General features: G+C 41.0%; 3 pseudogenes across 1 annotated transcript; all 3 read right to left on the bottom strand.

Annotated features, from left to right (window-relative positions):
- Positions 1-713: 713 nt before the first annotated feature.
- Positions 714-1,532, bottom strand: LOC117087980 (annotated as a pseudogene). The gene is made up of 2 exons (XR_004438961.1): positions 1,373-1,532; positions 714-1,271 (listed from the first exon to the last, which is right to left on the bottom strand). The product of XR_004438961.1 is annotated as an immunoglobulin heavy variable 3-23-like (transcript).
- An 8,990-nt stretch (positions 1,533-10,522) lies between these two features.
- LOC117087975 lies at positions 10,523-12,033 on the bottom strand (annotated as a pseudogene).
- LOC117087965 lies at positions 11,912-20,828 on the bottom strand (annotated as a pseudogene).
- Between the last annotated feature and the right edge of the window lie 280 nt (positions 20,829-21,108).

Raw genomic sequence — 21,108 nt, 5'->3', positions numbered from 1 at the left:
TCCCCAGCTTCATAAGTGGCTCCATTTTGTTTCTGATAAATTTTACAACCTCTTTCTAACACTGCTTCTGAAGCAGATGAGTCTGATAGTTTGCACAGAACAGGGTTAATTCCACATCCACGTCCCATTTTGATCAAATAAGTTTATCCCTTTCACTATTAATGACCAGTTGCATTCCCAGATGAGTCTACACACAACTCAGTGGAGGGTCCTGAGAAAATGGGGAGAGAACGAAGTTCCATCAGCCTCTCCCACGTGGCTGCAGGAGCCACAGCCTGAGCCCCACCTGAGCTCCAAGAAAATGCCTTGAGCCCTGGAATGTAGACCATGGAGACCATCTTTTTCTTTTTTCAGAAAGCAGGAAAATAAAATTTTAAAGGAAGAACAAACACTACAAAGAAAGAACGAAGTCTGCGAGCAAAAGGAGCACCAGGTCAGTGTGATGCTGACGGGCTTTAGTGTCAGGAGAAGGGTCAGACGAGAAACCTGTGAGCTTCTACATGACACTGACCCTGGCCCAGCCTCTCTATTGCCTGCGATCAGAATCCCAAAGACTGTTCTAGTCCAGGAATCTCCCTGAGGTTTCTGTCCTGCGTCTGATTGGAGAAAACTCACCAGGCACCCCTGAGCTTCCTCAGGACGCTGATCCTGGTGAGGACTTTTCATCTCTGTAAGCAACAATCTGCATTTTGTGCATATGAAAATAGGTTATCATAATAAATAGTCCTTTAAAAAATATGTAGAGATGACATTACTAAGCACAGAGTTCTGAACTCAGAGAGGTTCACTAGAGGAACTGTAAAAAGATGACGTCCCACATCCTGACAGGAAATCAGGCTCCGTGTGCACCTGCCTCTGGGTTGACTCTGATCGGTGGGTCCCGAGCGCCCCCTGCCGCTGATTTCCCGCCGCGCCCCTGCAGGGAGGTTTGTGTCTGGGCTCACACTGACTTCTCCTCACTGTGTCTTTCGCACAGTAATACACGGCCGTGTCCTCGGCTCTCAGGCTGTCCATTTGCAGATACAGCGTGTTCTTGGCGTTGTCTCTGGAGATGGTGAATCGGCCCTTCACGGAGTCTGCATAGTATGTGCTACCACCAGTACTACTAATACGTGAGACCCACTCCAGCCCCTTCCCCGGAGCCTGGCGGACCCAGCTCATGCCATAGCTACTGAAGGTGAATCCGGAGGCTGCGCAGGAGAGTCTCAGGGACCCCTCAGGCTTTGCCAAGCCGCCCCCAGACTCCACCAGCTGCACCTCACACTGGACACCTGCAAACAAAAAGACACCGAGGTCAGAAACCGCCAAATATGTCCACTGTCCCTCTCACTCATGTCCTCTCACACAGAATTTCTACTTCACTCTCAATTACCTTTCAAAAGAGCAACAAGGAAAACCCAGCTCAGCACAAACTCCATGGTGTGTTCTGTGTGTTTAGTGCTGATGGCCGAATAGAAACACCTGGGAATTCTAGGGCTGGGCTCCTCTCCCAGAGCTGCAGGGTCAGGGCTGGGCTGCTTTTCATCAGCAGAGGGAGGGACCTATTTGCATGTCTCTTGCTATATAGCAAGCTCTGGAGGGGGACGGCTGAGGAGAAGGCAGTGCTCAGAGCGGATGAGAGTGTCCCGGAAAGCACTGGAGTCAATTCTATCTCTCAGGAAATATAACTTCAGATTATGTGATTGTGCCTTGATAATCATTTAGTATTCATCGTCTTATTTAATTTTTACATACTTGTAGAATGTACTTAATGCAAGTGTGAATGTCACATTTTTAGAGAAGATAATTGCATGCAGAACAGAGCAGTTGTGCAGTATGTCCAATATTACACATCTGGACAGAGTTAGCTCTATTATCTGTGCCTGTGACGCTAAACACTGGAGGAGTCGGCTCCCCTGAGACAGCTCCAGAGTGGTGTGCGACATGCCTAGAGGGGTTTTCAGGATGTCCCACCTGTCATAACAACTTTATGGAATTTTGCCGTTTCTAGTGTTTACCTGAAATACACAATCAGTGTTCACATGTGTGTATTGTCAGGAGTCCGTGATTATTCAAGTGTCAATATTTATCTCTTTCTTGCTTTTTCCCAGCCAATATCTTCATTTTTATTACTGCTTTATTAAAATCAATTAATAATGGAAACAAATTGATAGTGCAGCATTTGGGAAATGTTGATATATGTGTGCAGTCATTGAATCAGCACCTCAGTCATGCTGTTAGCAATTAAATTAAACTCTATTTTTTTCTCTCACTTCTCTGTAATTTCATTTCACCACTTTGTTACTCTTACCACCCTTTTCCTCAGAAAATTCAGATCTTCTTCATGTTAATTTACAATAGTTGCATCTTCTACAATTCATACAAATAAAATCACTTGAGATTTTCTGTGAATTCTTCAGCTTCCTTCACTCACCACAATTATTTTATAATATCCTCATGTTCTTATGTGAATGATTCATGCCTTGATTTCAATGGCTCATCGTATTTTGTTACATTAATATTTCTCAATTGTTTGACAATGCACCAGATAATGGATGCCTAATATGTTGTCTCAGTTTCTGAATTTTATTTAGAAATTAGATACTAAGCATTATATGTAAAAATTGAGAAAATAATCATTTTCTGACCTCGTTAACAAAAACCATGAATAACTACAAAAAATAAACCCTTCAACATATCTGAATTGATGTTACAGAGAAAAAAAAATCCCTGTATTCTGAGAAAATAGGGGCCTGCAGAGAGAACTAGGGTCCATTTATTAAGAGTAACTGGGGCAGATGCTACTCACAGCATCATATTGAAGAAGGAAAAAGCTAACCTGGAAAGGTTTCATGAGTTTTGAGGATGTGTGTGCTAATGGCGTGTGAGAGTGAAACTCCCGGCACTTGCAGGTTTTTCCTACAGAATTGGGGAAATCCCCAGACAACTCACCCACCTGCTGTCCTGTGGTGTGGACTGGGGAGGAAGAACAGCAGCTCCATTCAATGCTGAATCCCCCTTCACTATATGTAGGAGGCATTTATTAAATCTTGTGTCCTGTAGGCACTGGTAGAATCAACTAGAACACAAGGAAATGGAGGACACCAAGGAAACTCTACCCAGAAACACCTCCCATCTCTTTCCTGAGGAATGAAATCCTGAATCTGTGGGGTAAGGACAGTGGGTCAGAAGCTGAGGACGCTGATGAAAATCCACTCTGGCTGGTAAGAGACACTCTGACACTGGGGAAGGGAAGGAACAGAAACACTTATGAGGCCATGCTTCAGAGCCAGTCACACCACCCATAGCTAAGAAGGAGGCTTAGTCAGAAGGTTGGAGAACGTACCCCTGTGTCCAAGCCCCTTCACCACACAAACAATCACCAAGTAAAAGTGTCAGCAGGATGCACCTGCCACAGCTGAAAGAGCTCTCTGGGGAGAATGAAATGTGAAAACCCAAAGCCAAACAGGGACACAAAGGCAGGTATCACTGGTAACTGAAGCTCTTGTGAACAGGAGAAGCTGACTTCAACTCTGATAGCTGTGGCAACCATACACTTGAAATCCAACCCTGAGTAGACTCACAGAAATGTGGTTAATAAAGGCCTAGCAGAATGTAATATGTGATCATCTCCTGAAAGAAAAAAATAAATGCAAGAAAATAAATTACAAGCGAAATGCAAACTGAAATTATACATGCATTTCATTTTTATAAAAATGTGAAAGCAAATAAAACTATGTTATTAAAAAAGATCCTGAGACAATTTGTCAGCAGATTTGTGTTTCAGGGCACATGTTAGCAAAGTTTCTCTGCGAGTAGCCATGTGATATGCACTCAAAATATAGATCTACACAAAGAAATTAAAATTGTAAAAAAGGGAAAATCAAGAGGAGGTGCAGTTATTATCTTTGTAATTGCTATAACATATAAGTATATAAAGCAATAAAATATGTATTATATTTTATATGTAAGTGCCAACTGAGGATAAACAAGAACGACTGGGGAGAAGGAGGAATTCAAAGCACACAGCTACACTATCTCTGTACTTCATGTCAAGGCCATCACAGTATCTGCATTAGAATCTAATTATACACAATTCTTATTGTAAACCTTATGGCAACCAATACCATATTTATAAAAAATGAAATAATCTGTTAATAGAGAAATAAACATCATTATAAACTACGAATTTAAACAAAAAATAACAGAAAAATTAATATTACTTTTAAAATAGAATATATTATAGTTGATTTGATAAAACAAGACTCAACTATTAGCTTTGTACAAGAAAGTTATCCTATATATTCACAAATAGAAAGATAAAGATGGGAAAACACAGATTATGAAAACATAAACCAAGAGAAAGCTATAGTAGCTGTGTAAATTTCAGAAAAAGTAGACATCAAAAAAACACTTTTAGGACTTAACAGGTATTACATAGGATAAAGTTACCAGTTTTTTTGAAAGACACCAAAAAAGACTTAACAATTGTATAATAGATGAAGAATGCACCATTTGTTGTGATTTACAGAACAAACGTGATAAAGAAGTAAAGATGTCAGTTGGACCATGCACGTAAGAGTGTCCTAGGGACTGTGAACCTTCTTTGTAGTCATGGAGGGCGCCACTGAGAACTTCCTCTTGAATTTCTCCCTGCAGCTGCCCACACCAATCCTGATCCTGGGGCCTGCTGGACCAGGCTGATGCTGCAGTCAGTGAAGGTGAATCCAGAGTGTTTGCAGGAGAGACTCCGAGAACCCCTGGCTGTACCATTATTCCCGCTGTCTCCTTCAGAGAACTTCACACAGGACTTCTGCAAACACAGAGGGAACAGACTGAGAACAGCCCCATCTGGAGCAGCCAAAACTGAGCCTGATCCACAAGGGCCCTAATATTAAGAGTGATTAGAAGGAAAGCCCAGATCAGCACAGACCCCATGGTGTGGACACAGAGGAAGGTGCAGGTGTGGGGTAGCTCCTCACCAGGTCACTAGAGACAGGGGATGAGCTGCTCCTCATGAGCGTGGGAATGACTGCATTTCCATGTGTCCTCCCTGTGGACATAAGTTTGCTACTCAGCAGTTGTCATCCCTCCTCCGCCTGTGGATTTCAGGGAGGGCAGGTCAAGGGATTCCTGGGACTGGATGCTCAGAGTTAATCTGCAAACTACACGTTCTTGTTCCCTGATGAGGGCCCTTTTCAGGTGTCTTTATAGAGTGAATGTTTATTAACAAAATAACCTAGTAAATACATGAAAATAAACTTTTCCAGAGGAGTCATATATCTGCCTGTAGTCTCTGCATGTAGAACTATAAACCACTGCTTTTAACAAGAAGGCAAAGGCTTCAGTTAGAATTAAAAATAAAATACAGACCTACCCATTTTTAGGGCTGGAGTCCATAACTGCTTGTATTCTGAGCTAATTTTGCCACACAGCAGTTCAGCATCAGACAGACATGCTTATGAGAAGGAGTCATTGTGGGGACATTCGTGGTTTTCTGAGGGAAGAGTCCACAAAGCAATGTGTGTGCTTGTCTGATGGAGGAGTCTGCGCGGGGACAGATGTGTGCACATATCTATATCTAAAAGTAATTGCCCAGTTAGGGACAGTCTGAGCTAGTCTGAACTGGAGTTTGGGGAAAACTTTTCTCAGTTAAGGGAAGATGAGAAACCTCTGGGTGACCTGCTTGTCAGGAAGGAAACTGACTCACATGGGAACCTGCTGAAAGAAAGGTCTCTTGTGAAGGAAACAACTTATATGAAAATGGGGAAAGTTACCTTATTCTTTATTGCCTGCATCTCATGCCATCCCTGCCCACACTGAGTAAAGTTGCCAGAGACTTCTATACAGTCTGCATTTCATTTTGGAGTTCATGACAAGCTACATACTTTTTTAAAGTTGTATATATTTAGGTTCACACTTGGTGTCATTAAATTCTAAGTGTTGACAAATTAAGTGCATCATGTGTCCAACATTGCATATGATATAAAATAAGTATTACCACCCTTAATCAGTGCTCAATTCACTTCTGTGATACCCTCTTTCTAAATTCCTGGAAAATCTTCATATGCTTACTTTATCTATAAGTTGGTTTTACGAAATTTTAAATAAAATTATATAGTGTATTTGAAATAACTACACTTTGAAAGGTGACACACACAATCTCTCACCTAAATAACGTTGATAATTAGGGGATTCTGTAAGTCTAAACTGTAATGAAACTGCGTAGAAGCACCGTGCTTTAGTAGATAAACATGCTTCCAAACAAGTACAGCTTAAATCTGATACCGCTGTGCATGTGACCTGAGATTGTGCAACTAAATAATTCAATGACATGTGATGGAGTGGAATTCTTCATATTGGAGTGGATGGTTATTAGCAGGCAAGAAAGAAAAGTTAAAAGTCTATATGTGGTATTACAGTAAGGTAAGTATATCGGTGTGTTCTCATGTTTAATGCAATATAGGTACAGAAGATTAGATATACAGTTTCCATGTGCCCGTAAACGTGGGTTAATATTCAAATGGTACTGTTAGCTTAGAGTCCCTAGAATCCCCAACACCACATTAACAGTTCACACATCCAACATCATAATTTTGTACTTTAATACAATTCTCCAAACCAGAGGCCAGAAATCCTTGGAGAAATGGCTGATTCTATGTAAGGAAAATATAATACAGGAAAATGAGTTTAGAATTTCTTGTAATACTAGAAATGGGGAAATGTTAAGAAACAAAAGGATGAGTTGTATCATAAAGATACAGAGTGCAAAGTAAATGAGCTCACGTCCTCTAAATTAAAGTCTGGTTACTTGTGCAATAAAGTGAATAATGTAGCATGGATCTACACCAGAGTATGAAGTAAACATCCCTGAACCATTTCTGAAATTAATAGGTAATTAAATCAAGGAAAAATAGAAAGAAGGACACATCTCCCTTATAGAATAATCCAAATGACTTAAGTTGATAGTCCTCTCATCAAGTGAGTGAAGTTTAAATACTCATTAGTTAATTGTGGCATGAGATTAGAGCATGGAAAATATTTCCAGTGTTAGTGGATTTTATTCTGAGTTTTCAGACATAATGCAAAAACATGAATCAAGAAATAATAAAACTTCACATGTTACTTTATCCAAATTTACACACACAAGCACACACATAGACACAGAGATAAATATAAATGTTTCTGCAGTACACACTGATGAGGGAGTGAAAAGACAACCACAGACTTGGAGAACACACTTGCAAATCACATATTTGCTAAATGGCATTTTTAAAACTTGGTAAATAATTTTTATCTGCAATTTTGTATTTTAGATGCAGAGGAAGCCACAGACCTGAAGAAAAGCACTCCTTGACCTCCATCTGCACCTGTCCCAGGGCTGCCCCTGTCTTATGTGGGTGCTGAGTTTCTCCTTCAGCCCAGCCTCCTCACGTCTCTGCAGGAAATTTTGTGTCTTGTCTCACACTGACTTCCCATCACTTGGTTTCTTATTATAGTGATACATGGCCATTCACTCTCATAGCAAGTTCTCAAAATTGTATCTGGATGATACAGTGAGTCTACCCTTCAGAGAGTGTGCATAGTATATCTGACTTCCATTATCCTTTGTATCTACTACTCAATTCAGCCCCTTTCCTGGAACCTGGTGGACTCACCTCATTCAGTAGCTACTGAAGGTGAATCCAGAGGCTGCATGGGAGAGTCGCAAGAACTTCCCAGGCTATGACAGGTGGGACACATACACCATGAACTACTAAGTAGCCATAAACAGGAATGAAATCATGTCCTTTGCAGAGACATAGATGGAGCTGGAGGCCATTATTCTCAGCAAACTAACACAGGAACAGAAAACCAAATACTACATGTTCTCACTTTTAAGTGGGAGCACAACGATGAGAACACATGGACACAGAGGAAAACAACACACACTGGGGCCTCTTGGAGGCTGGAGGGTGGGAGGAGAAAGAGAATGAGGAAAAATAACTAAAAATTACTAATAAGCACTGGGATTAATACTGGGTGTATTAGTTTGTTTTCACACAGCTCATAAAGACATACCTGAGACTGGGAAATTTATACAGAATAAAAGGTTTAATGAAATCACAGTTCCACATGGCTGGGGAGGCCTCACAATCATGGTGGAGGTCTAGGATGAGCAAGTCATTTTTTCACAGATGGCAGCAGGCAACGAGAGAGCATGTGATAGGAAATGTCCCCTTATAAGACCATCAGATTTCGTGAGATTTATTTACCATGATGCTCACAGTAAGGGAAAGACCTGCCCCAATGGTTAAATTACCACCCACTGGGTCCCTCTCTTAATGTGTGAGAATTCAAGATGAGATTTTGGTGGGGACACAGCTCAACCATATCATGTCCCTGGCCCCTCCAAAATCTCAAGTCCTCATATTTCAGAACCAATCATGCCTTCCCAACAGTTCCCTCAAAGTTTTAACTCATTTCAGTGTTAACTCAAAAGTCCACAGTCCAAAGTCTCAGCTGAAACATCACAAGTCTCTTCCTCCTATGAACCCGTAAAATTAAAAGCAAGTTAGTTACTTCCTAGATACGATGGGGCTATAGGTATTGGGTAAATATAGCCATTCCACATGGGAGTATTTGGCCACAACAAAGGAGCTACAGACCCCATGCAAGTCCAAAATCCAGCAGGGTAGTCAAATCTTAAAGCTTCAAAATGATCTCTTTTGATTTCATGTCCCAAATTCAGGTCATGCTGATGCTGAAAGGTGGGTTCCCATGGTCTTGAGCAGCTCTGGCCCTGTGGCTTTGCAGGGTATAGCCTGCCTCACAGCTGCTTTTACAGGCTGGTGATGAGTATCTGCAGCTTTTCCAGGCACAGAATGCAAGCTGTTAGTGGATATATCATTCTGGGGTCTGGAGGATGGTGGCCCTCTTCTCGCAGCTCTACTAGGTCATTCCCTAGTAGGGACTCTGTGGCAGGGTTCAAACCCCATATTTCCCTTCCACACTACCCTAGCAGAGGTTCTCCCTGAGGGCCCCACCCACGCAGCAAACTTCTGCTTGGGCATCCAGGCATTTCCATACATCCTCTGAAATCTAAGTGGAGGTTCCCAAACTGCAATCCCTGAATTCCATGCACCGCAGGCTGAACACCACGTGGAAGCTACCAAGGCTTGGGGTTTGCACTCTCTGAAGCAACAGCTCAAGATATATCTTGGCCCCATTTAGCCAGGGCTGCAGTTGCTGGGATGCAGGGCTTCAGGTCCCAGGGCTGCTAAGGCTGGGCTTGCCCTTGGCTTGGTTCCCATTACAATTTTTTCTGCTAGACCTTTAGGACTGTAATGAGATGTGCTGCTGTGAAGACGGCTGATATGCCCTGGAGACATTTTCCCCATTGTCTTGAAGATTAACATTTGTTTCCTGGTAACTTATGCAAATGTATACAGTCAGCTTGAATTTCTCCACAGAAAACAGGATTTTCTTTTTTATCTCATTGTCAGGCTGTAAATTTTTCAAGTTTTTGTGGTCTGCTTTCCTTATAAAACTGAATGCCTTTAACAGCACCCAAGTCACCTCAGGAATGCTTTGCTGCTTAGAAATCTCTTCCACCAGATACCCTAAATCATCTCTTTCAAGTTTAAATTTCCACAAATCTCTAAGGCAGGGGCAAAATGCTACCAGTCTTTTTGCTCATACATAAGAAAAGTCATCTTTGCTCCAGTTCCCAATAATTTCCTCATCCCCAACTGAGACCATCCCAGCCTGGACTTAATTGTTCATATCCCTATCAGAATTTTGGGCAAAGCCATTCACCAAGTCTTTCCAAACTTTACCACCTTATTCTGTCTTCTTCTGAGTGCTCCAAACTATTTCAACCCTTGTCTGTGACCCAGTCTCCAAGCCGCTTCCACATTTTCAGGTATCTACAGCAGTGAGTCATCTACTGGTACCAATTACTGTATTAGTCTTTTCTCACTTTGCTAATGAAGACATATCTGAGACAGGGTAATTTATACAGTCAAAAGATTTATTGGACTCACAGTTCCACATGGCTATGGAGGTCTTACATTCATGGCATAAGGGAAGTAGGACCAAGTCACATCTTACATGGATAGCAGCAGGCAAAGAGAGAGCTTGTGCAGAGAAACTCCTTGTTACAAAACCAGCATATCTCATGAGACTTATTAACTATCACGAGAACAGCATGGGAAAGGACTGCCCCCTTGATTCAATTACCTCCGATCAGGTTCCTCCCACTACATATGGGAATTCAAGTTGAGATTTGGGTGGAGACACAGCCGAACCATTTCACTGGGTGATGAAATAATCTGTACAAGAAGCCTCCATGACACAATTTATCTATGTAACAAACCTGTACATCCTACACATATATACCCCTGAACTTAAAATAAAAGTTAAGATAATAAATAAATAATATGTTAATATATGCATATATAATATACTTATATATACATATATTTATATATTATATGTATAAAATATATATGTATAGATAGAGTAATATAAAATAAGAAAATCTAAGAGGAAACAAGCTTGGCCTAATTTTCTTTTTCTATAATAATTAAAACAATTATTTTTAGAACTTTGTGTATACGACAAAGTGCTTTTTTTCAGTTCATATGGTTGCAACCGCCCTTATGAAAGATATAAACACCCCTGGCCTGACTGCGTAAATGTTGAAGGTAGACCTGGTTCTGGATTCCTGAGTCAGAATCTTCCAGTTGTCCGCACCCTCACAAGGCCAGAGAAGTGAGAGGAGATTTCCATTCTGGAAAGGAGTGAGTGGACGGCACAACTGGTTTGGAGACACGACATACTGCGCCTGCATTTACAGAAGCAACGCACACAGGGAACGTCCTAGCGCCATCTGGTCTCACACACACGCTTGGGACTCATGGTGGGGGACTCCGGCCTCGGACAGTCCTAGTTGTCAGTGCCCGGCTTGGAGAGGCCTGGGCAGAAGTCATGCAGGTCCTGGATCTTCCCGTCCAGCACCTCCAGGAAGCTCTTCCCCCTTGACCTCCAGGTGGCGCTGTCGGGATTGGCTCTCCTCAGCGTCTGTCTTTAGGGAACGCGCTTTGTCTTCCAGGATTTGATCTTCTCTCTGCCGCCTCCATCTTCTCAGAGACGCCGTCTCACTCAGACATGAGCTGAGGTGTGAGTTCAGTTTGTTTTCGGAGATCTTCCACCTCTATCTCCTTTTCTCGGAGCTTGGCCTCCAGCTCCTCGATCCTCCTCCTCAGCTGCGTGTTCTTCTCCTTCTCTCTGTGGATCTCAGGGCCTCTTCCTCTGCTCAGCGCTGGCCGCCGACTTCCGCAGCGCCTTGGGCAGCCGGGCGTCGCTCTCCCGCCGGGTCTGCGGCTCCATCTCCCGCCTCTTCTCGTGGGCAGCGCCCTGCGTCGAGGCCGCCTTCAGCTTGTGGTTCCCAAATTGCAGGTGCCTGTCGGCTGCAGCGGCGTGAGAGGCCTTTCCATCGTTCGTCCCGTTGACACTGGATGCCGGAGTAGAAGATGAGGCTCCACGCCCGGGTTCTCGGGGATGATCACTCGAGGGCTCCATGTTCCCCTAGGTCTTGTTTTTTCCTATCTTGGCAGCTTCTTCCACCTCCTGGAATTTCTCTGCAAACTTTGTCAGCTGCTACTCAGTGGAAATCCCCAAACCAAACGCTGTGTCAGCTCTGCTGTCGGCCCACTGCCCAGACGTCTGTGACGTGTTGGTGAAGGTCATATTTGGTGCGATTGTGCTCTTTATGGTCACCTTGGCTCCGTCCACACTAACCATCCAAAAGCTGTTCCTTGTGACATCATAGAAGCAGGAAACGGTGACCACCTATTGCTCGCAGGCATCCAGTTCTTGGTGTTTGGGTCAGTCTGGAAGACCCGCCCTCGGGGGTGAAGATGGGCTGTTCTCCCATCTCCGGCGCTGCTCAGGCAGCCTCTCTGACCAGGCCTCTGGTGCTCGCTCTCCGCCCACTGTGCATCCGCTCCCTGTGCAGCACGTGTGGCGGCCCCTGCGTGTCTGGCTCAGCTCTGGCGCCACTCCATTCCGCCAGGTAGGCCGGGCGGGGGCTCTGGAAAGAATAATTCTAAGAATTAAATTAAAAGAATAATCTGTGATAAGGAGACGTCAGAATTCCATCTCAGAAAAAAAAATTGAAAATATATAATACATACAAAGTCCTGAGAAAAAAACCTTGAAGCACAGGAAGGTCTCATGTATAAGTAGTTCGTAATATGTTTATTGTTAAAATTATTACCTTTATGTTGTTTTGAAAAATTGAAGCAAAGCATAATGAAATTGTTTTGTGCTTATCTAGTACAACAGCCTGGTTAAGAAAACTGAAGAGCCCTGTAATCATGAGGAGGAGACCTAATCCACAAGAGAGGCTCTAATTCCTGTGTGGACACACACATTTGCCTGCTTCTGCCCATCTAGGAGCTGCTTCCTGAAGTCTTCAGGAGGCAGGAGGGTAAATGAGTTTCTCAGCATAATCTAATCACATCCTGACTGGGAGAAAACATTAATGACCTAGGACGGATTAGAAAATATGTAGTTAAAACTTCATTGAAAATTGAGACATTTTGGTTGTATATATTTATAGGAAATAAAGCTATGTCATGATTTATGATTGCAAATCAGAGTAATTGAATCAAGCTAGTTGACATATATACCGCCACAAATCCTTATTTCTGTGTGTGTGTGTGTGTGACAGGGACATTTGAAATTTGTTCTTGGCTATTTCAAAAAGACCAATACACTATGTTTAAGCTTACAAATAGACATCAATTTATGTAAACTATAGAGAATGATCAAAAGGAGTTATGGATTACTATAATTTATATTAAGTTAATCATTGAGCTTCATTCTTTAGGACATATTTTATGATTATATATTTTCTATTATTTTATTATAATAAATATAAAGACTACACATGTATGCATAGCTTTGTGTATTTACACATATGTCTATAGATATAAATTAATGTCCCTGTAGCTACGTAATAGCTGATATCAACAGATGTTAACAGAATTCTAAAAGAACAAGTACAAATTATTAGGAAGAATTATTCCTTGAAGGTATGTATTTTTAAAAAATACCCTTACATATAAATTTAAAAAATACTAAAACACAATTCTCAATAAAAAAATTCATGACAAATAACCATAGTAAAATATCGCAACCTAATAAGACTACAGAGTCCTGCAAAAACAAGCCTGCCTCTTGCACCTGAGAAAGGAAACCTCCCTGCATGGCCCTGCAGGGAGGTTTGTGTCTGGGCTCACACTGTATTCCCCTCACTGTGTCTCTGGTACAATACAAGGCCGTGTCCTCAGTTTTCAGGCTGTTCATTTGCAGATGAAGCGTGTTCTTGGCATTTTCTCTGGAGATGGTGAATTGGCCCTTCTGGAGTCTGTAAGATATGTACTACCACCCTTAGAATTAACTTGTCCAACCCACTCCAGGCCATTCCTGGAGCCTGGTGGACACAGTTCATGTAGTAGCTACTGAAGGTGAATCGAGAGTCTGCACAGGAGAGTCTCAGGGACCCCCACCAGGCTTTGCCAAGCCTCCCCCATACTCCACCAGCTGCACCTCACACCGGACACCTGCAAACACAGACACCCTGGTCAGAAACTGTTGCACATATCCACTGTTTCTTTCACTCATGTCCCCTCACACTCAACATCTCTCATTTTACATAAATCACCTTTCAAAATAGCAACAAGCAAAACCCATCTCAGCACAAAATCCATGGTGAATCCTTTGTGTGCGATGCTGATCACTGAATGAAAACACCTGGGAATTCTGGGGCTGGGCTCCTCTCTCAGAGCTGCAGGATCAGAGCTGGCCTGGTTTTTATCAGTAGAGGGAGGGCCCTATTTGCATGTCTCCTGCTATATAGCAAGCTCAGGGGTGGGACAACTGAGGAGAAGGCAGTGCCCAGAGCAGATGAGTGGGTCCTGGAGAACACTGGGGCTAATCCTACCTCTCTGGAAAATATAGCTTCAGATTATGTGATTGTGCCTTGATAATCATTTAGCAGACATCAGCTTATTTAATTGTTACATATTTGCAGAATATATTTAATGGAAGTGTCAATGTTATATTTTTAGAGAAGATAAATTACACACAGAACAGAGCATTTGTGCAATGTGTCCGATAACACACATCTGGCCAGAGTTAGCCCTATTATCTCTGTCTGTGCCTCCAAACACTGGAGGAGACTGCTCCTATGAGACAACTCCAGGGCAGTGTGGGATATGTCTAGAGAGGTTTTCTGGATGTCCCACCTGTCATAACAACTTTATGTAATTTTGCTTTTTCTAGTGTTTTCCTGAAATATGCTATCAGTGTTCACATGTGTGTATTTTCAGGAGTCCGTGATAATTCAAGTGTCAATATTCATCTCTTTCTTGTTATTTCTCAGCAAATATATTCATTTTTGTTGCTGCTTTATTCAAAACATCCATCAATAATGAAATCAAATTGACAGTGCAGCATTTGGAAAATGTTGATATATGTGTGCAGTCATTGAATCCGCACTTCAATCATGTTGTTAGCAATTGAATTAACCCTCTTATTTTTTCTTTCACTTCTCTAATTTTATTTCACCACCTTGTTATTCTCACCACCCTATTCTCAGAAAAATTTAGATCTCCATGTTAATTTTCTACAAATTATGTAACATGAAATTTCCTGTGAATTCTTTAGCTTCCTTCACTCAGCACAATTATTTGATAATATCCCCATGTTCTTAAGTGAAGGAGGCATGCCTTGATTTCAATGGTTCATTGTATTTCAGACATGAATATTTCTCAAATTGTTTAACAATGCACCAAGTAATGGGTATTTGATTTGTTGTCTTAGCTTCTGAATTTTGTTTAGAAAGCAGATACTAAGCATAGGAATGGAAAAAATGAGAAAACGATAATGAGGTTTATATTCTGACCTCATTAACAGAAAACTTAAACGACTACAAAAAATAAACCCTTCAACATATCTGAGTTGATGTCACAGAGAAAAAATCCCCCTGAAATCTGAGAAAATATGTGCCTGCAGAGAGACATTGAGTCCATCTATTACAGTACCTGGGTCAGGTGCCACTCATGGCCTGGTATTTAAGATGGAAAAATCTAACCTGGAAAAGTGTAATGAGTTGTTGAGGACGTGCGTGCTAATGGTGTGAGAGTGTGAAACTCTGGGCATTTCAAGGCTTTTCCTACAGAATTGAGGAAATCCCCAGACAACTCACTCACCTGCTGTCCTGTGGTGTGGACTGGGGAGGAAGAACAGCAGCTCCGTTCAATGCTGAGTCCCCCTTCACTGTATGAAGGAGACATTTATTAAATCTTGTGTCCTGTGGGCACTGGTAGAATCAACTAGAACACAAGGAAACAGGACACCAAAGACACTCTACCCAGAAACACCTCCCATCTCTTTCCTGCAGAATGAAATCCTGAATCTGTGGGGCAAGGACAGTGAGTCAGAAGCTGAGGACACTGATGAAAAACCACTGCGACTGGGAAGTGACACTTGGCGAAGGGAAGGAACAGGAACGCTTGGAAGGCCGTGCTTCAGAGCCAGTCTCACCACCCATAGCTAAGAAGGAGACTAGGTCAGAAGGTTGGAGAACGTGCCCCTGTGTCCAAGCCCCTTCACAACACAAACAATTACCAAGTAAAAGTGTCAGCAGGATGTACCTGCCACAGCTGAAAGAGACAGGCTCTCTCTGGGAAGAATGACATGTGAAAACCCAAAGCAAAACAGGGAAACAAAAGCAGGTATCACCAGAGGAATCTGAAGTTTTTGTGAACAGTAGAAGCTGACTTCAACTCCGATAGCTGGGGTAACCATACACTTGAAACCCAGCCCTGACTGGATTCACAGAAATGTGGTTAATGAAGGCCCAGCAGAATGTAATATGTGATTGTCTCCAGGAGGAAAATAAATACTAGAAAATAAGTAACAAGGGAAATGCAAACTGGAATTCTACATACATTACAATTTCATTAAAAGTGAAAGGCAAGTAAAATTATGTCATTTAAAAAAAAGATCTTGAGACAATTTGTCAACACATTCATATTTCAGGGCAAATTTTACAAAGTTTCTCTGCTAATAACCATGTGATATGCACTAAAACATAGATCTATACAAAGAAATTAAGATTGTAAAAAAAGGGAATATCAAGATGAATTGTCAATTGAATTTTATCTTTGTAATTGTTATAATGTATGGGTATAAACTGATGCAAAATTATGTATTTTATTTTATAGCATATATAAGTGCAAACTGACAGTAAGAAAGACTGGTTGGAAGGAGGAATTCAAAGTACACAGTTACATTATCTCTGTACTTCAGATCAAGGCCATAATAGTATTTACATTATAATCTTATTACATACAATTCTTATTGTAAAATTTATGGTAATCAATACCATATTTATAAGAAGTGAATTATATAATCTGTTAATGGAGAAATAAACATCATAAAATGCTAATTTAAACAAAACTAAAAGAAAAAATTAGTTTTAAAATAGAATTTATTATAGTTGCTTAAAAAAAGCAAGACCCAACTGTTAGCTTTGTACAAGAAAGTTATCCTACATATTTACAAATAGAAAAGATAAAGATGGGAAAACATGGATTATGAAAATATGAACCAAAAGAAAGCTATAGTAGCTGTGTAAATTTCAGAAAAAATAGACATCAAAAAACACTTTTAGGACTTAACAGGTATTACATAGGATAAAGTTACCAGTTTTTTTTAAAGACACCAAAAAAGACTTAACAAATGTATAATAGATGAAGAATGCACCATTTGTTGTGATTTACAGAACAAACGTGATAAAAGAAGTAAAGATGTCAGTGAGACCATGCACGTAAGAGTGTACGTAGAAACTTCCTCTTGAATTTCTCCCTGTTGCCACCCACACCAGCCCCGGTCGTGGAGCCTGCTGGACCAAGCTGATACTGTGGTCAGTGAAGGTGAATCCAGAGGCTTTGCAGGAGAGGTTCAGTGAACCGCTGGGCTGTACAATTTTTCCACCTCAGACTCCACCGGTGAACTTCACACAGGTCTTCTGCAAACACAGAAGGAACAGACTGAGAACAGCCCCAGGTGGAGCAGCCATAGCTGGACCTGATTCACAAGGGACACTAATATTGAGGGTGATGAGAAGTGAAGCCCAGATCAGTGCAGACCCCATGGTGAGGACACTAAGGAAGGGCACAGACATGGAGTGGCTCCTCACCAGGGCCTGAAGGAACAGGGGATGAGTTGTCTTTCATAAGGAGGGGAGGGGACACATTTCCATGTATTTCTTTTTGTGGTCATGGGTGCACCACTCAGCATTGCTCATCCATCCTGTGTCTACATTTCAGAGAGGGCAGGGTCAAAGGATTCTTGGGTCTGGATGCACAGAGTTAATCTGCCCATCACTCTTTCTCAGTCTCTAATGTGGACACTGTCCGGGTATCTTCATAGCAGCAAACATCGACAAATAAGACCAGTAAGAACATAATAAATATATTTCCAGAGAAAACAGGCATCTGTCTGTGATCAGTACATTTAGAGTTGGAAACCACTGTTCCTGACAATGAGGCAAAGTTAAGTTAAAACGAAAAAAAAATGTGTATCTACATCTTGTCTGGAAGGAGTTTTATAATTATAATTATCTTGATATCATTTTTCCATAATATTATTCAACATTGGATATATGTTCTTGTGTCAGCAAACAGTCAATGTGGAAATGTGTGTACTTATCTGAGTGAAGAGTTCACATGGAGACATGTTTGTCTGAGAGGAGAGTCCACATGAGGAAATGTCTGTTTTCTGAGGAAAGTGTAATTGTAAGGACATATGTGGTGATCTGAGGAAAGAGTCCATGTGGGGACATGTGGGTTTGCCTGAGGGAAGAATCCACATGAGGAAAGGTGTGTTTGTCTGACAGAAGAGCCCGCATGCTGACAGGTGTGTGTACCCATCTGAGGGTAAATGTCCACTCAGGGACAGTGTATGTCTGAACTGAGCTGAAGTTTGGGGAAAACTTTTCTCAAAGAAAGAAAAGAATGTTCTGGGTTGTTTGCTTGTCAGGAAGAAAAAGCCTGGGCCACATAGAAAATAGATTTTGTCTTCATTAAAGGTCTTCATTGAATGGAAACATCATATATGCAAGTCAGGAAAATTACTTCATTCTTTGCTGCATGTATCTCATAACATTCCCACGGTCCCAAATACATTATTAGATAATTTTATAGAGTATGCATTTAATCCAGAGGTTAATAAACTGCTAAATATATTTTAATTGTATATATTTAGGTTTATATTTCTCATCACAAAATTATGAGCTTAGACAAATTAATTGTGTCACGTCTCAACCATTGCATATCACTAGAATATTCTTACTCTTGTTAAACAGAGCCTGTTTTACTTATTTTACACCCACCCTCTAAATTCCTGGAATATCCTGTTTACTTGACTCTAGTTTTGGCTTTTACAGAATTTCAAACAAATGAAACGATATCGTGTAATTGAAATGACTTCACAGAAGAAAGTGGAAAATGAAGTTGCTGACATAAGTAACTTTGAAAATGAGGAGATTCTGTAAGTTTTAATTGTAAACAAACCACACATAAGCACTCTATTCTAGTAGATAAACATGTTTCCTACAATGGTACAATATTACATTTCTGATGCTGCTCCGCATGTGTCCTGAAATTGTACAGCTGAGTAATAAAATGGCATATGGTGGGATGGAGTTCCTCACTTTGCAGTGGGTGGTTATAGACAGTCAAGGAAGAAAGAATAGAAAGGTCCATGTGGTAGCATAGTTGGGTGGAGAGTCCAATGTCTTCTCATTTTTAATGTAATCAACTTACAGAAGATTAGATACATAAACAGTTTTGAAGTGTGCATAAACATGGGTTCATATAAACGTGCACATTTACTAGGCCAATTCATTGAGAGGTCCCAGAAGTACTTACACCCCATCAACAACACACATACCCAGTATCACAATATTTTATTGTAATATTATTATTTAAAGTCAGAAACAAGCACTCTTTATAAAAATGGCTAATTCTATGTATGAAAAAGGTAATATGGAAAATGAGCTTAGAATTTATTATAATATCCAGGAAACAGGGAAGTGTTCAAAAACAAAAGGATGAGCTGTGCTGTAAGGATGCAGGATCCAAACTAAATCAGCGCCCAGCACCTAATAAAGCTGTGGCGATTTGAACAATAAAATGAATAATGTAGCATGGATCTTTTTCAGACTATGGAATAAACATCCATAAACCAATACGGATATTAATAGATGATTAAATAAACAAACAACAGGAAGAAGAACACATCTCCTTACAGAAGTGTTCCAAATATCTCAGGAGGATAGTCCTCCAATCAATAGGTGAAGGCTAAACACTCATGAGTTGATTGTGGCCTGAGATTAGAGACATGGAAAAAAAAATCACTAATAGTGTATTTTATAGTGAAATTCACATATAATGCCAAATACATGATCTATGAATGAATATTTTTTTTTGGTCTAAATTTGTTTAAACACACACACACACACACACACACACACACAAACATTTTTCTTCAATATCCACTGATAAGGGAGAAAAAGGCAACCACAGACTGGGAGAAAATACTTCCAAGTCACGTGTTTGTTAAATCAATCCTTTTCATTTGTTTTTTGTTTGTTTGTTTTTGTTTGTTTGTTTGTTTGGAGATGGAGTCTTGCTCAGTTGCCCAGGCTGGAGTGCAGTGGCGCGATCTCAGTTCACTGCAAGCTCTGTCTCCTGGGTTCATGCGATTCACCTGCGTCAGCCTTCGGAGTAGCTGGGACTACAGGCGCCGCCACTACACCTGGCTGATTTTTTATTTTATTTTATTTTTAGTAGAGACGGGGTTTCACTGTGTTAGCCTGGATGGTCTCGATCTCCTAACCTCGTGATCCGCCCGTCTCAGCCTCCCAAAGTGCTGGGATTACAGCTGTGAGCCACCCACCCCGGCCAATTTTTTAAATTTGTTAAATGACTTTTATAATCAATATGCAAGTAAACTTACAACTAATCAAAAGAAAACAATGCAGTTAAAAATCAACCAAATATCGGGAGAGGCATCTCACCAAAAATTATATAAAAATTGTTAAATATGATTTTTTAAATTAAGAATATGTGCATTTAAAGAAAAATTAGATACAATTACTCACCTATTAGCATGGTTAAAACTCACAAATCTCATGAGGATAAATGGCAGTATGAATGTGGAAAAACAGGAAATGTCATGCATTGATGGTAGGAATTCAAAATGTTACATGCACAAAATGATAGTTTTTGGCATTTTTTAAATAGAGATAAAAGTAGAGTTAAAATGTGAACTTGTGTTTGGGTTCCAAAATATTTACAACATTGATTCAGAAATTGATGTTTACAAAGATCGATTCAGAGGAAGTTCTGTATCAGATATCTTAATTTGATTCATTCTACAATCTCTGAAATTTGCTTATGGAATAAATGCTATTTGAAAAATCTCTCAAATAACTAAAATCCCATCCACTCAAGCCCTTGTCCAAAGTTCTGTGGCACCCAATGCAAAACATAGCTGGTAAAGGTGTATCTGGAGGCCTTCCAGGAGACCTTCACTGAGGACCCAGGCTTCTTCACCTCAGCCCCAGACTGCACCAGCTGCACCTGGGAGTGGGCACCTGTGGGGAGGACACAGGAATGGATGAAAGCCCACCTGACTGAACTCAATCCCCTTCTCATCGCTGGGACTTGGGAACCCCTTACCTGTAGCTGCGGCCACCAAAAGAGGATCCTCCAGGTCCGGTCCATACTGAGGAGCTGTGCTCTCAGGGCTTCTCTGGGAGACGGATGTGGTTATTGGGTGATGCTCTCAGGGCTGAGATATATCCATAATTACCTCCGTGGATCTCAGGTTATTTGTGTATTCATGAGTCAGAGCATTTCATAGCTCAAGACCCTGATTCAGGATAAGAAACAGTAAATGAATGACACATCAGCCTTACACGAGTGGGATTCTGACGGTCCAAGCACTAATCCTGTTTGAAGAAATGGATGCCCTGCTCCATTTACAAACTTTTTGTGGCCAGTC

Source organism: Trachypithecus francoisi, unplaced genomic scaffold, assembly GCF_009764315.1.
Source record: "Trachypithecus francoisi isolate TF-2019V2 unplaced genomic scaffold, Tfra_2.0 Contig00709, whole genome shotgun sequence".
In the NCBI taxonomy this organism is placed as follows: domain Eukaryota; kingdom Metazoa; phylum Chordata; class Mammalia; order Primates; family Cercopithecidae; genus Trachypithecus; species Trachypithecus francoisi.
The sequence above is the reverse complement of the archived record's forward strand: the minus strand, read 5'-3'. Positions and strand labels throughout refer to the sequence as shown.